Raw genomic sequence first — 17,524 nt, forward strand, 5'->3', positions numbered from 1 at the left:
GAAATTTTCCTCTACCCTTCTAGGTTCTTCTGGCTGGTTTAAGAATTAAAGCGACAAGACAGATTAACAGGAGGAAAGTCACACAAAAGTTTAATAACATGTGTACATGGGAGAGACCCAGGAGGACTGAGTAACTCGCCAAAATGGCCAAAGCCCTCACCTTAAATGCCAACTTCAGCTACAGACAAGAGAGGATGTTGGGGGTAGTGATTTGGGACTTCAAAGAGGAGGAAAGCAACTCACATGGAGATGGAAAAGCATGTGTTTGGGAAATAAACGTTTGCTGGGCCAGGCAGAGACAATGGGACGCAGAGAGGAATTTTAACAAGCCGACTTCACTAGACTCCTCCCCGTCTACACACCTAGTTTATACTATAGTTATCTATGGTGCTGGCTCCCTTCCAGGATCAGGTCCTTTACCTACATTCTTTAGGCAGTTAGGGGGAAGGCTGAAGGTTCTTCCTGAGTCTTTTGGGCCTTGATTATTTTCAGCTCAAATAATCTGCATGCCAAAGAGACATTCTGGGGTGGCAAATTTTGTTCCTTTACAGAAAACAGTATGGAAAACTATTCCCCTTATACCTGGCAACAGGTAATTTTAACCATATGATAAGAAGTTGAGATCTAACTAGTTTCTGTAACTTGCCCGCTTGTTTCTTACCCCCATGTATCAGTTTTTTCAGCCTAATTTATTAAATTTAAGCTATCTGAAGGCATGAACTGTATCATCATTTTTTGATCAAGACAAGGGATAGGGCTGAGAAGGTTCAACAATACACACAGGAAATTTAAGTGTACTAGTGCATTAATTAAAAATAATTCAAAGTAACTTGTAAGGCAGGTACTGTAAAGGGCACTTTCATTTCACAACACACTTACTTTTCATCACTGTTAGATAGGAATTATCATCCCCATCGTAAAGGAAAAAAAAAACAACAGTCCGAGAGAGCCAAGGCAAATTGCTGAACTTCACACAACCACGATGTGGCCAAGCTGGAACCTGAGCACAGCTTTCTCTAAGTCAATTTTTTGCATTTACCCACATTTTCTTACAATAGGTTGGAAAACTTCCTAATGAACCTTCTAATCAGGAAAGAGGCCAAATTCCCCCATCCTTGCATTGGGACACCACTCAGTGAGAAATGAAAATGGCAAAGGATCTAATCCTGAAGGCCTCACAATGCCTAGCACAGCATTTAGCACAGAGTGAGTATTTAATAGATTCTTATAGGTTGAACAATAATGACAAATTCTACCAAAAGAAAAAATAAAGCACGCCTCCATGTATTTTATAAAATACCGAGTTGCATTTCATTGGAGAAGATCTACTATCCTTAAGACCTAAAAACAAACAAACAAAAAAACTAAACAAAACTATTTTTCAAAAGATCCAAAAAATGTATCTAAAATTATCTAATTTCTGGTTTTCCTCCCACTGTGTCTGCTACTGTAACTGCTGTGGCCTTCAGGGTCTGCATCTATACAGGGAGGATATTGATAATACCTGGCTCATCTTATAAGGCTGTAGAGAGAATGAAGGAGAGAAAATCATTCTAGGGCATACATCTATCACTGCACTTATGATAGCATGCCGTCATTACCTGGCTTTGTGGCTGCCTCCCACACTAGACTTTGAAATCCTTAAAGCAAAAGAAATTTTATTCTACTTTGTGTTCACAGTATCTCTCAATATAAAAATCATTAAAGTAGGACTTCCCCTGGTGGCGCAGTGGTTAAGAATCCACCTGCCAATGCAGGGGACACAGGTTCAAGCCCTGGTCCGGGAAGATCCCACATGCCACAGAGCAACTAAGCCCATGTGCCACAATTACTGAGCCTGTGCTCTAGAGCCTGTGAGCCACAACCACTGAGCCCACGCGCCACAACTACTGAAGCCCGCGCACCTAGTGCCCGTGCTCCATAACAAGAGAAGCCACCACAATGAGAAGCCCGTGCACCACAACGAAGAGTAGCCCCCGCTCACTGCAACTAGAGAAAGCCCACACAAGCAACGAAGACTCAACGCAGCCAAAAATAAATAAATTTATGTAAAATATTAAAAAGTAAATAAAAAATAAAAATCATTAAAGGAATGCTATAATTAATTCATAAAATAATGAATAAATGAACACTGTTCTCATAGACGAGCATTATGACATTTATATATATATTTATTGTGTGCATATATGTATAACTCTATATATTACTACATATGTATCTATAACTACAGTTGGCCCTTCATATCTGTGAGTTCTGCATCTGTGGATTCAACCAACCATGGATCAAACAATATTTGGGGGAAAAAAAAATTCCATAAAGCTCCAAAAAGCAAAACGTGAATTTGCTGTGCACTGGCAACGATTTCCATAGCATTTACACTATACCCGCAGACCTTGTTCTATTGCGCTTCCCTTTACTGTGCTCAAGTTACTATGTCTTTTACAAATTGAAGGTTTGTGGCAACCCTGTGTTGTCAGATCATGACTAGCATTTTTTAGCAGTATTTTTAAATTAAGGTATGTAATTTTTTTTGACATACCGCAATCACACACTTAATAGACTACTGTACAGTGTAAACATAACTTTTACATGCACTGGGAGACCAAGAAATTTGTGTGACTCACTTTATTGTGACATTTACTTTATTGCAGTGATCTGGAAGTGAACCCGCAATATCTCCGTGGTGTGCCTGTATTTTCAACTATTTACAGAGCATGTACATCGTATTAGGTATTACAAGTAATCTAGAGATGATTTAAGGTATACAGCAGGATGTGCGTAGGTCATATGCAAATACTAAACCATTTTCTACGAGGGACTTGGGCATCCATGGATTTTGGTATCTGCAGGGGTCCTGGAACCAATCCCCCACAGATACTGAGGGATGACTGTGTATACATATAACTGTGTACGTGTATATAACCATATGTAAATACATATAAAATAAAGTGACTGAAATGTTCCAAAACTGAGTTACTTTTAATTGAAAATTTTACTTCTAAGTACTTTTTAATGGTCAACTTCTCCGCGACCATCGTACCCTTCATCAACAGTGCAATTGGTGATGGTTGCAGAGCTCTGGAAATTTAGAAAAAATAACTGAATTGTACACTTAAAATAATTTGATGTTGAGTTATCCCTCAGTCAACCGTTTTTCTTTTCTTAAAGAACCTGTTTCATTCAAGTTGAAGACAGTCTTCGTTTTTGTCTGAAGTAGACCTGATGCTCTGGATTTAATGTAACATCCAAAGTCCCTATCAGGATGCTTTTCCCTGCTCTCAGCAGGCCTGCCATATTCTCTTTATTTCAAAGTTTGTATCTAGTTTACATATCGGCATTAGGGAAAGGTCCCATGGTCTGCAAATATGCTCTGAACCTTTGCCTGTTTCCAGTTCAGTGCAGTGCCTCTGGTCCTATCCTGTGATGGTGCATGCCGAAATGGGACTGCACCTCCCTGCAGTATTTTGTCTTCCGTGCAGACACCTGGAGCTGAAGTCCATGTCCCTGCCATGGCCTATGGCCGCAAGATCTCTGCATTCAATGACTTATTTTCATCAACCCCCGGCTAATTTCATTTCACCAGTTGACTCAACAATAAAGGTCTTGAGAAATCTTGGCTACCTCCTCACTCTGGGATGCGTGGGGTTGTTGGCTGTGAGAGTCTGTGCTTAAATCCAGATCCAGGACATCATCCTCAGGTGTGTCTAACCTCACACCTACGGGGCACCTTGCTTGCAGCTCGAATGTGACTAATTTAGGGGCATCTTGATGATGCTTTCCATTTCCATAGGCTATTCTCTGACCTGCCCTGTGCCTGGAAATTTGCCACACTCTCTACTCTGTAGTGTGTCCATACAGAGGAAGAAGCTAAGATACCCACGTATCACTGTGTCCTATTTTGGGAACCCAAAATCTGAAAACTGACTCTCTTTGCTTTCTTACTTATAATTATCTTAATCCATCACCACTACCTCTAATTCTTTTCAGGCAATGGGTGACTCTAGCAGAGGTGCAAGGCTGAACACAAGGTAGAACGGAAAAAAAAAACAAAACACCTTAACACATTTGAAAAATATTATCTGTATTACATGAGACTGAACCAAATTGGGTATCAGATTCAAATCATTCATTTCAAAGAAAACCATTGTTAGAGCCAACACACCACAGTTAATAAACCATATAGTATACGCATCACCTGGAGGTAGCAACTGAAAGGGGTACTTTTCCGGTGCTAAGGTAGATATTGCTATAAACCCGTATCATTTATATAGGATTGCCATGGATCTCAGTAGCTAATTTCAACTTACAGTCAAATATATGCAAATAGTGGGATCATTAGCATGAGGGTAGACAAGAACATCTGATAACAGAAAATCTGCGGGTGTCTCAAAGACAAAGCCTTCGTTTGAGAAGAAAGTGCTTTGCTATAAATATATCAGATTAGTTGACTCCAGAGATCTCTTTTTATCTGATCCACGTCTCGGAGAAAAGTTTTTGGTAATGCCGTAAACTCTGTTCTAACTATTCAAGACAGCTCGACAGCTAATAAAAGCCACAGCACATATATCAGAAAGAAAACCATACTTGATGTCATATCCAGCCCCTGCCATTGTTGTCCCTACCTTTTAATAAACTGTGCAAATACCTCTATCAGAGCTTCCCAAATAGGTGCAGAGTTATTTCATCCCATGAGCACTCGGGGTGGCCTCTAACCTGTGACCCCATTATCTCTAGTCCTGAGTAGCCTTATCTGTCAATGGCATGGTGTTATACACGTGTTTCTTTACTACATGCGCTATGGAGTGAAGGAGGTTTAAAAGCACTGATGTAGATCACAAGAGCAAAGGGGTTTCATCTCATGAAGCAAGTCACACCTATTAGTAGAAGCTGCCTGGAGCCCTGTATAAAGGGAGGTTCTGGCAAAGTGGCTAGTATCAGTGGCAGGGGGAGCTGTACCTAATTATCACTATTTACTACAGGTCTGGGGGTGAGAACCTGCAGCAAACTTTTTATTTGTTAAGCTTGGCATACATACTATGATTCTGAGGGTGCAGTAATAAACTGACTGCCTCCGCTAAGGAGGCCAGACATATATTAACACAAGGAAGCGGGGGTGTGGAGAGAAGAAAGAAACTTAATGAAGTTTAGTGTGAGAAGGCATGTACCTGCAAATCTGTCCCATGGGCCTGCAATGTATTTGTAATGTACGTTATGAAGCGATTCTTGGGGAGAAGCATTGCCCCTATAAAGTACATGTTAAAAGAAAATGGTTATGATTATGCCTGTTTCCGGCTCCACTGTGGTCAATGTAGCCTGAGTCTATTATCCTGGCCTAAGGCGTTCAGGGCCTTTTGCTTTCCGCTGCTTTGCAAAGCATGACACGTCAGCACCTCATCGACCACTCTAGTGAGAATAAAGGCAAAATCAGTCAGCATAAGATTTGAAGTTTGAGTGGAATTATTCCTTAACGGAGTCTAAACTTTAGTGATTGCTATCTATTTTGAAAATAATTTTATTAACTTTTTTTGGCTGTCTTGTCTTAAAAACATCAGATAGCCTATAATGTTCATTTCTATTACTAGCCATGTCTCACAACTCAAACTCAATAAGAAGAATTCTAAAAGATACTCTCTACTATTTTCTACTTAGACATTTACACAAATTAGAGTTAAAAAGGGAAACACTTCTGAAAAGGCTGAGAACCATCTAAGCTTCAGTATCAAATTAAAGACAGGAAATATTTTTATCATGTTAGAGCTGTAATTTATATCAGTGTAAAGGAATAAATGAAAAATAAAAATATTTCACATGATAAAAAGCAATTATTTCCACTTCAACATTTAAAACCATCCTTCACAAAGGTGTAGTATTAAGTATACTATGCCTTAATAGGAGCAATTTTCATAATTATACCTCAACTTCATATCCCCATTTTAATTAGAATCTTCTGCTCTTCTGCAAGATTTCTACAAAGTCAGTTGCAAATGTGTTACCAACTTCTTTATCAATAGAACCAACCTACAGAACAACTCACGGTCTTTAAGAAGTCCCAGAATACTTAAATGGTTTAAGGCCCTTTTTTCTCCTCATTGAGAGAATCAATGCTACTACCTCAAGGAGAACCATAATATAATTCAATTAATATGAGTGTGCGTATTTGCTTTCAATTCTAAGATCAGCAAATTCTTCACAATTCCCACTTGGTGACACTGTAATGCCATTTCTCTTAATTCATGGCTACCTGAGGACTAATTATAGATTAAAGCAGAATACTGTAAGAGAATGTAAAACCACCACTAAAGAAATGAATTTTGGAAAGACCCTATTATTTAAAAGTATCCCCCTCACATTCTCTTAATCTAGCCTATATAACCTCTTGTTTGGCCAACACAGTTCATTCCTACCTTGACCACCCTCATGAGGAGCAGTCAGTGAGTCGCGAGTCTGGCTTTAGTCAGTTTCATCTTTAATTGTTAATTCCTTTGATGACTTCTGTTGACGATTACTTTAACCACCAATGACACAGCATATTTTAATCCCAGGCATTTAAATTCTCTGTAGAAAATGGCAATTCCTCTTCAAGGAGAATTAGAGTTCCACTGCCTTAGAGCTTCAGCCAGGCTCCATTTGCATTCGTAAAACACTTTCAGTTTCTAGAATTCTAATTTCTAAACTCACATTTTAAGACAGAAGCAAATAGTTCTTTCCTTACCCACTGCCAACTGGGACCAATAACTTATACAGAAAGCTGCTGCAAATTACTCAATGGTTTAAACATTCCATTTGGCTGTTAGGGAAGCCCTGAAGGTGAACTTTTGAAGTGTGATGATTGAGTTGATGTCTAAAGACCGAGGAGGCGAAGAGTGTTCCACACAAAAGGGTGTGAGAGTAGGCCAGCATGGCGAGAGTAGAAATCATGGGGGAGCATAGTTGAAAATGAATCCATGTTGCTAAGTGGAAGCCACAAGGCTCAGGTATTTAATAGGTCATGATATAGGGCTTTTTTTTCTTTTAGCCAAACGATGTGAAGATATTTGATTGGAGAAGGTTGTGGATGATGTGGGATATGATTAGATTTACAATTTGAAAAGATCAATCCTGCTGCTGCTTGGAAAACAATTAGAGGCTTGAGTAGTTGGGAGGCTGCTGCAGTACAACATGTGAGACATGATGATAATGGACTAGAATGGTAAGCATGAGGAGTTCTGGACATGTCCATATGGAGATTTTAAATGGGCCATTAAAACATGGCCTCGGGGGGCTTCCCTGGTGGCGCAGTGGTTGAGAGTCCACCTGCCAATGCAGGGGACACGGGTTCGTGTCCTGGTCCGGGAAGATCCCACATGCCGCGGAGCGGCTGGGTCCCTGAGCCATGGCCGCTGAGCCTGCGTGTCCGGAGCCTGTGCTCCGCAGGGGGAGAGGCCACAGCAGTGAGAGGCCTGCGCATCGCAAAAAAAACAAAAAAAAAACAAAAAAAAACCCATGGTCTCGGCGTTTGGAGGAGACGTCTGGGCTACAGATATGATCTATCTCACTGGGGCAGTTACATTTTTTAAAAGGAGGTAGGCTGGGCTTCCCTGGTGGCGCAGTGGTTGAGAGTCCGCCTGCTGATGCAGGGAACACGGGTTCGTGCCCCGGTCCGGGAAGATTCCACATGCCGCGGAGCGGCTGGGCCCGTGAGCCATGGCCGCTGAGCCTGCGTGTCCAGAGCCTGCGCGTCCGGAGCCTGTGCTCCGCAACGGGAGAGGCCACAACAGTGAGAGGTCCGTGTACAGCAAAAAAAAAAAAAAAAAAAAAAAAAAAAAAGGAGGTAGGCTAATTTAAACCAACAATGACAGAAATATATTTGCACAAAAGTTTCCTACCCAGTGACCTTTAAATCGCATCACTGTCTTTCTACCTAGAAGTTTATCCCCATCTCAGTGGCATGAGTAACTTTTTGAAAATACTTCTTTGTTTATAAAAAAATAATAATCATCATCAAATACAAGAACAATAACATTGTGAACTTACAGGTTCTCTTTTTTTCACAGCTCTCCCAGGAATCATGAAGTCTGAGAAAGCCAATTCTAGAACAAAAATTAAAATAAAAAACATTAATTCTCTTAAAGTACACAGTCCCTATTAAAGAGGCTAAGACAAGAACGAAAGAATTCAGAAAATTTTCCAAAGGATTCTGGAAATTATTTATTTATGATGATGCCCTATTGCCTTTCAAAAAATGATTTATGGCTTTCAAAGCTACACATAATGCAGAACAGGAGGATCGAAAATAAAGCTAGAACAAAATCAGTTAAATGGAAGCAATGGCATTGATACTATTAGTCATATGAAATGATTAAATACCACAGTTGGGCTCTGATTTGAGCACTCTGCATTTCTTATCAGTTAAAAGATGAAAAAGGAGAAATGCTTAGTTATATCAATTATATATACTGAATAAAAATTGGGACATATCATCTGATAATGTGGTGAACTGTGAAGTTGAGACTTCCCTGGAATATCTGAAATGGAAGGTTCTCTTTGCTGTATAATTCTCATTGCCTGACAAAAGACAACAAGCCTATTTTCTTTCGAGATACATTTCCTTGTGTTAAATGCAAGAAATGGCATCTCTACAATTTGATATAAAGTTGGGCATACAAGAGACATAGCTGACTGGCAAAATGTTTGATCCTCTGTGCTCTGTTCAGCATTGCCCATGGCTGTTCAGAGCTCCATTTTCTCCTCTTGGCGAGCCATTAACGCATTATCCCGCTTCACAATGAAGCGATTTTAACAGGCTTTGGCTCACAAATGCAGGAACAGAGCACAGCAATGGGCTGAAGATCAGATTCTCCAAGGTCTCCTACCTTCACACATGGGCTGCGCTTCCCTCCAAATTAAACAATTCTTCATCTTTTTTTTTTTTAAGCTTAGTTCACAAATGATTACGTTTTCTAAGTTATAAGGAAGTGTCCTGAAACACATTTATAATAATAAGCTACTTTAAATGTAGTTTCGTTCAGTGGACTACATTTATAAATTGTTCTTTGTAAATATGCAGAAGCAATAGTGCATCAGTACGGATTTTGTTTGTAAATATACCTCTTGTAAATCAAGTGGCTTTCATCTCACATTTTATTGCAACTGCAATATACAAAAAGGGGTGCAGGGATTTTTTTATTTGTTTCTAGAAGAAATTTGCTTAATGTTATGGTGCAAATTAGAGTTCAATTTCAACATAGTTGAACAGTTCATCAGTTCAATTATAACTCACAACTCTGATGACATTTTCTTAAAACTGCAGGTACCTCTCTTAAGGTACAGAGAAATGCTAATAACTACTTTACTGAAAACGTTGTTACAAGAACAAAAAATCCTAAATTACCAAGTTAGTTGTTCTGTTTGCCATCACTTCAAAGGGATCTTTCTGCAGTCTTTCCCATGAGAGGATTGTTAATTACCTCTTTAGGACCCTGTTTCCATGAAACAGCATAGACTTTAGGGAGTAGAATACTCCAAAGTAACAATGATAGGACTCATTTGGACGCAATTTCAGGATTTTGCAAAGCATTTTTACATATTATACTCCTGAATATGAATACCATTCTGGATAGCAACATATAAGATACCAACTGAAGACCATAATTCAAAGAAATATAAAATGTAGGTGTTTTAAACGTTCAAGCCTATCTTCTGTTTGTCTGCTTATTATTATTGGCCTTAAGTGTCCAAGAGCTTGCTTGTTATTCCCATGAGTGTCTTGGCTAGGGCTATATTTAGCACACTATAAGGAACACTCTCGGCCTCCTCCATTTTTCTACCCTGGGACATTTTCAGGAAGCAAATGGTCCTCAATCAAGACATACGAATTGTTAATTCCTTGCTGATGGATGAAATGGATTACTTTTCAAGATTCAATTCAACAGGATATTTATGGAGTCTCCACTATGTGAGTCTTATACGAGGGATCTGAATATGGCTAATGCATAATCTCTGCTTTCAAGGAGTATGCAATCTCACAGAGTTGAGGGAAATGTATACCATTAAAAAAAGCAAGAAGGGCGCCTCCCTGGTGGCGCAGTGGTTGAGAGTCCGCCTGCCGATGCAGGGGACACGGATTCGTGTCCCGGTCCGGGAAGATCCCACATGCCGCGGAGCGGCTGGGCGCGTGAGCCATGGCCGCTGAGCCTGCACGTCCAGAGCCTGTGCTCCGCAACGGGAGAGGCCACAACAGTGAGAGGCCCGCGTACCGCCAAAAAAAAAAGCAAGAAGGAAAAAATTGCTCTATTAGAAATTTAAGCAAAGTGCTGCCAGCACACTGAGGAAAGAGCAGGAGTTACAGAAGGTTTCACGAGTGAGCTTGGTCTCAAAATTTACTAGACTTTATATAGAAGTACTTATAGGCAGAATAAATTTGTCTTTTGGTGCAGGGTGGGAAATCTTGATGTGGTGATCGTGGCTGATCAAAATACCCTTTTTCAAATATCAAACATAACATGAATACGGCAGTCCACTCAGAAATAACGACGTCTATGTCAGAACCATACTTCCAAAAGTGGCACGTTCAAAGTTCTGTTTCACACTTTCATAATAATCTAAAAAGATAATCTGCAGACCTTTAAACAAACATCTACTATCAATTTCCCTTAGCTAATCTCAATTCCTTTTACATGAAATTAATAGTCAGCGGCCACCAGATGCAAACTATTATATATAGAATGGATAAACAACAAGGACCTACTGTATAGCACAGGGAACCATATTCAATATACTGAGATAAACCATAACGGAAAAGAATATGAAAAAGAACACATATATGTATAACTGAATCACTTTGCTATACACCAGAAACTAACACAGCACTGTAAGTCAACTCTACTTCAATTAAAAAACATTAGTCAGCTGCCTTTCTTGAGTGCCTCCAGGATCTCTACGTACATGATTATAGGCTAGTGTCTATGGGAAGATCAGCAAGCATCCCATGTGGCATTTCTGCATTAACCAAATTTGAGAGATAGTATATACTTGGAGTTTGCTGGGAACCCCATCTTTACAAAATGCATAAGTCTTACTATAATATTTCCCAATGCCTTTCTATTACTGGAGAGAGAATAGCCTCAAGTAGAGATCTTGTTCTACTCAAACAAAGCTGAATTGCATGCTGCCTGAGTAGTAAACAGATGGATTTCACTTAGGGCAGAATCAGCCCAATCATTAGCCTTCTGTTTCATTATATATCTGGGGCTACGTAACCAAGTTCGCTCGTACTTTAAAACATGAATTACCATTCATGGAGCAGATCTGCAATTGTGGAGAATATAAAGAAGTGGGTCTACAACTTCTCCATTTAGAGTAATGGCTCACTGAGCAGGTTCACACACTTGTTTATCAAATACCACCTCCAACTTTAACCTGCACAAAGGTGTTTATTTTCAATAGATTTGTTAAAGCTATCTGAGATTGACTTATTCTGGAGACTAATGTGTTTTTCATTCATTTCTGAAAAATAGAAGCCACAACTTGACAACAACTAAATTTTCCCAACAACTAAATTTTCCCAACAAAGTCATTCATAAGGGAAAAAACATTGAATTGATGGTTTAACATCACAGAGTCAAAGCGGTAAGTTAGTTGATTGTTTCACTGTTACTCAAAGGCATATGCCCAGCTGTAATGCATGTCATTTGCATTAGTTAAGATAATACATTAACAACTGACAAACATCTAACTTTACTAATTTGCCTGAAAGCAGCATCAACTAATGAATGCATACGACTTCACATCAGACCTGCTGAAGCTAGTTAATACTAAAATATTTTGCTAGCTTCAACATCATGATAATCTTTTTTCAAACTCAAAAACACGATTATGCTAATATGTCCTAAAGATACCACTGCAAGTCAATTAACAAGTCTTTACTTTGGGAGAAAAGTAGTCAACACAGGCACCATCCACTAATATGCTAATGGCTAAGCAGACAGTTGCCAGGCAACTACTAGACTCAGCACGGACTTTCTCAAAACTTCCCTCGCTCAGCAAGGAGGGAGCATTTTAGTATTTCACTCTAGTACTTCAATTGTCTCCCTTCCTAGCCAACTGTAAAAATTCATGGATGATCTCAAGAGACACCTTAAAAGAGGTCAACGAGTTCAAGGAATATCAAGAATGCAGAAAGAATTGTCAGTGTTGTGATATTAACACAGTTAAGGTGATGGGGGCCTGCGAAAGAGCTCTTGTGCAACTGTTGTCTTGAGAGCGTTACGTGTGCAGGATATTGGGACACCATTTACTGCAATATCCTAATGATATACACAATGGAAGTCAATTAACAAGCCATTATAGAGAGAACGGGCAGTCAGTGAGACGGATTCTCAAGTTACCAGAAGCACTGACATCTTATGGTATTTTATTTTTAATCTTAGTATTTTTTTTATTTTCCAGACTTACTCTGAATTTCAGTCACTATTACTGTCATCCACAGTATGTACAATTGTAAACTCGATTCGAGGGTAAATATTATTACAAAGGAAGATATTAAAATTCAAATGGCCTCCTTCCTTCCTAGAAACTCAGATACTGTATATGTACAATATAGCCACTGATCATTATCAAAAAGTAATAATTTTGCATCTAAATGCAACTTTCAACCATCTCCTGCATTCCTCAGGATGATTTTAATATATCTAGGAGTCAATAAGAGTTGTTTTATAACCAGCAGAATAAATTTTTAATTTCCTATTAGAAGTCCATTGGAAAGGAAGATTCACTTAACATAAATTCATTTTACAAAAAAACTTGGCTGGAACACATCCCTTCCACTTAGGAAAGGATATCTAACACCAAAAGCGAAATCACCATATACTGTGTCTATTTTAATCTCTAACTTTCATCTCTAATACTTGGCTTAGCTAGTATGTTCTATAAAAAATGCACAAGCTATTGATTTTACATTTCGTTTGAGATTGTTCTAGCTCCTTAAAAATTTAAGTGGACCAATTCTTATTGTCAGCAAATATGCATATCCAGCAGGCAAATGTGCCACCTTTCATAATTCTTTCTGAAGTGTCCTAAGAAATCACAGTAGAAACGTCCTTAAATATATATTGTTAAAAGTATAGGTAAGACAGAGTAACAGTAGTGTGTGGAGTGTCTCTGAATGCCAAGAATACATATATAATTTAATGAACAAAAAGGAAAAAAGGCAATAGATGGATTTTGGAGTGACATCCACTGTTAGAAGGTATTTTTCACATACTCAGTCACAAAAATGATTCCCCTTTTGACCTAAGAGAATTTGTATTTTAAAGCAATTCAATGCACATGCATTCTAGTTAAGTTTATACACAGATATAAAATCATTCGAATTTTTAAGATCTTCCACTCAAATACTATTTTTTCTCTCTGACTTTGTGTTCAAATTATGCATTCTGTGCCAGAAAGGCAAAGTAATGGTTTTGCCCACTAATCATAAACTATTGTTTTCATGTCATCAAGTACTGCTCTCACGTGTCCTATATTTGAAGGGCATATCAATCATATCGTTGCTAATTCCCACAGCCCCCACGTAAGGATAATGGATAATACAGGATTTGATTCTCTCTTTGTAATTAGAGAAACTGAGGCACAGAAAATTAAAATCTCTTTGTTTCAGCCTTATAAAATGTTCCCCATACAGAGTTGTGATTCAAATTCAAATTGTCCTGACTCCTTTATTGTGAAGGATTAAGATTAGTTCACTCTCTGATAGGGGTAGAGGACACAGTTTGTAGGAGACAGGTTCTCTGTTTTCTCACCTGGGAAGTGTGCCAACTTATGACAAAAATCATTATTCTTATATGCCAGGTTTTTGTCCCATGATGACAATTTTACAATGAATTCTGGCTGAAAAGTGCATGGGTGAAGTTTGTTTTAATGACTTCCATGAATGATAATTTAGTTCTCTCTCTTATCCACATTAAAAGTCAAATCAGGGCCTCATAACACATTGTAGACTGTCTTTGGAATGTCGAGTGACACTAATGCTCAGCTTCATATTGAGTCTATCATTTGGTTTTCTGTCTAAAGCTCTCCATAGGCCCTTTGTTCACTTACTTGACAAGTTCCATCGGGAATTTTACATACTATGCCACCAGTGGACACTTGTTGCTTTCTATATTACATATTTTCTAGATTGCTGTGGCCCCGGTATTGTTTTCTGATTGTAGATCCCACCATAATTAGAATATAAGCAAAACATATATAAACAAAAATTGTCAAAAGAGCTCCAATACTCTGATCAAACTTTTTCTTTCACAAACATTGATCTCTTACTGGTCAAAGTTCACTAAAGTAAGCATAAAAGGCATTAGACTGAGAATTTGGATCACAGTTCAGGCCTCTACATTTGTGTAGACTTCAATCAGTTTGTAAAGACAACCCCATCTTATGCTTTTTAAACTACCTTTTTAAGCAAAAATGAGTCTTCCACGCCCCAATCGATTTTTTTGTTTAACATTGCTCTATCATGTCCAATGTTTTTAATGTTTTTTCCACACTATTTTCCTTTCTAAAAAAACACAAACTAGGCTTCCCTGGTGGCGCAGTGGTTGAGAGTCCGCCTGCCGATGCAGGGGACACGGGTTCGTGTCCTGGTCCGGGAAGATCCCACATGCCGCGGAGCGGCTGGGCCCATGAGCCATGGCCACTGAGCCTGTGCGTCCGGAGCCTGTGCTCCGCAGCGGGAGAGGCCACAACAGTGAGAGGCCCGAGTACCGCAAAAAAAAATAAAAATAAAAAAATAAAACACAAACTACTAAAATGTTGCCCTAATTCCATTTCTATTCCAATAAATAAATATATACATATATATACACACAAACACACCACTTGAAACTTAATAAAATTAACTTATCATGTGAAAGAAGTGACTTACACCGTTGATTTTAATAGTAGCCTCATCAAATCCTTGAATCTTAGGTTTGGAGGGCCTTGCCTATGTATATTGGTTGAATAGATATGAGGTGGGGCTAGAAATCTGTCTTTAGAAGTACATTCAAGTGTTTCTGTTACAGCCAGTTCTCTAGTCCAAACCTCTGTAAGAAAACTTACAACTCCTGAATTTTTATAACAGCAATAGACTACAGTCAAAATTTTTTTTTCCGTTTTTTTGCTTTGTTTTGTTTGCGGTACGCGGGCCTCTCACCGCCGCGGCCTCTCCCACCGCGGAGCAACAGGCTCAGGACGCGCAGGCTCAGCGGCCATGGCCCACGGGGGGCAGCCGCTCCGCGGCATGTGGGATCCTCCCGGACCAGGGCACGAACCCGTGTCCCCCGCATCGGCAGGCGGACCCCCAACCACTGCACCACCAGGGAAGCCCTATAGTCAAAATTATAGCACACCTGCCAGTTACACCAATGACAATTCCATATTCTTCTGTGTTATTTCAATAGCTGATTTCAATATTCCAAAGACTATTTCATTTTAAATGCCATGGGTTGACCAGATGGTGTCCAGAAGTACTTATTTCTCTGAAAATAAAATTTGGTGACTCTGATTCTTCCTCAAAATGCTTTCTTTCCATCTCCAAAGGTCAATATCTAAAATAATGTAATACAGTTGCTTAACTGTTCAATACTGCATTTGATTTCTTTACATTTAACCAATTTGGTTCACAGCTATTATAAATACATTCTTTATACGTAATATGCATAGTAAATAGCTATCGTTACTCAATGTTTCATAATGTAAGAATAAAGGTCACATTGCATTAAATATTTCTTTTAATTAATCTTATATGACAAACAAAATCTATTTCAGCTCTCGAGGCAGTAGAGCAAGTTTATCTAATCTATATAACTGTCGTGGCTTTACTAGATGAATTCTTAATGAGGACTTCCAAACAGGTTAAATTAATGGTAATAAAAGAAAGACTGCTTTCTAATGAGAGTCACTGATTTGGTGACTGATTATAATGACTATACAATGTAAAAACCATGTAGTACCTAACAGAATTACTGCATTATAACTCAGAATTATTGCCCTGTTGAAAAATAGGGGACTTCCCTGGTGGCACAGTGGTTAAGAATCCGCCTGCCAATGCAGGGGACACGGGTTCGAGCCCTGGTCTGGAAAGATCCCACATGCCGTGGAGCAACTAAGCCCGTGCGCCACAACTACTGAGCCTGCGCTCTAGAGCCCACGAGCCACAGCTATTGAGCCTGCGTGCCACAACTACTGAAGCCCGCACGCCTAGAGCCTGTGCTCTGCAACAAGAGAAGCCAACGCAATGAGAAGCCCATGCACCACAATGAAGAGTAGCCCCTGCTCGCCGCAAGTAGAGAAAGCCCGCGTGTAGCAACAAAGACCCAACACAGCCAAAAATAAATTAATTTTAAAAAAGAGAGAGAAATAGGAATGCATTCCACTAGGTATCTTATCTTTACGAAAAGAGAGAGTCTAGATTTTCTATTTCCAGTTCAGTAAGATTCTGATTTCACCAAGGAATCCCACCAAAATGAAATAAGAGAAAACTTAGAAAACACAAAAATGTTTTTTCTTTCCTGCAGTTCCTATCAGTGTATTTCAAAGTGGTACTGAGGATGCTGACTGTACCTGGCCAAGCGCTTGGGATTATTCTCAATTGAAGAGTGATTTTCAGTGGTCTGAAGAGAAGCCTAACCAGATCACACAGCCTTGGCCCTCTCCTTGGGAAACTGAGGTATTTATTAAAGATTCAAAAAAATTTTTTTACGTAGCTTCTTGGCTGACACGTAAAGAATATACATACTACAGATGGTTATAATTTTTCTCACTTTAATATCTTATTTTTATTTCATGTAATTCGTCTAAGGCCTGCAGCATAGCTGAATTTCTTTCAGCATAGGCTCTGGAGTCAATCTTAAGACATATGCAAATTAGATTACTTCCTAGCTATGTGACCTTGGGGGCATACTTCTGCGCTCTGTGTAGCACTTTCCCTATGTGAAAACTGTCTAAAATGATACCGGTCTCCTCTGGTGATGGGGTCCATTAGATGTGCTAATCCATTTTGTGCTGTCTATGGCTTATACCAGCTCATGAGAGGCAGTTGTGAACATTTCGTCCAAAGCCCATGTTCATTTTCATCATGGAATTTAGCAAATTCTATAACCAGGGCCTTTCTTCTCAGAAAACTAAGTGTTGAACATTTACTAGCGCACCACTGCTTAATACACTTAAAATCACACAGAACACAGTGGTTCCATCAACAAGACAATCATGTATAATATTAGCAGCTCTCAGAATATTAGAACTGGAGGGGACTAGGGAGATTTACTCAACAGAAATGTAAGTCACTTAATGAGGTAAGTCAGTCACTTAACAAAGTGCCAAAAGCATGGAGCCTGAACACTTATGGGGCTTACACTGGATTAGGGCAGACAGAAAATAAATATATAAATATATAAATATATAGTGTGTTAGATGAGATTTATCTAGAGCATTTAAGCTCTAGAAAACAAGTAGGGGAGGAAGATGTGGTGGGGGAGGGGGGGGAGATTTTTGGTAGAGTGCCCAGAAGGGA

The 17,524-nt window shown here is 39.2% G+C and overlaps 1 protein-coding gene across 17 annotated transcripts in view; it reads right to left on the bottom strand.

Moving 5' to 3' along the window:
- LOC307180944 (uncharacterized protein) overlaps positions 1-17,524 on the bottom strand; it is a 622,728-nt gene that overhangs the window by 118,438 nt on the left and 486,766 nt on the right. For all 17 annotated transcript variants that reach the window (XR_013825813.1, XR_013825814.1, XR_013825815.1 and 14 more), the window contains one exon: positions 8,014-8,069. The gene's annotated coding sequence lies outside the window, so the exon portion shown is untranslated. The remainder of the gene's footprint in view (positions 1-8,013; positions 8,070-17,524) is intronic.

Source organism: Stenella coeruleoalba (assembly GCF_951394435.1).
Source record: "Stenella coeruleoalba genome assembly, chromosome: X".
Lineage (NCBI taxonomy): Eukaryota > Metazoa > Chordata > Mammalia > Artiodactyla > Delphinidae > Stenella > Stenella coeruleoalba.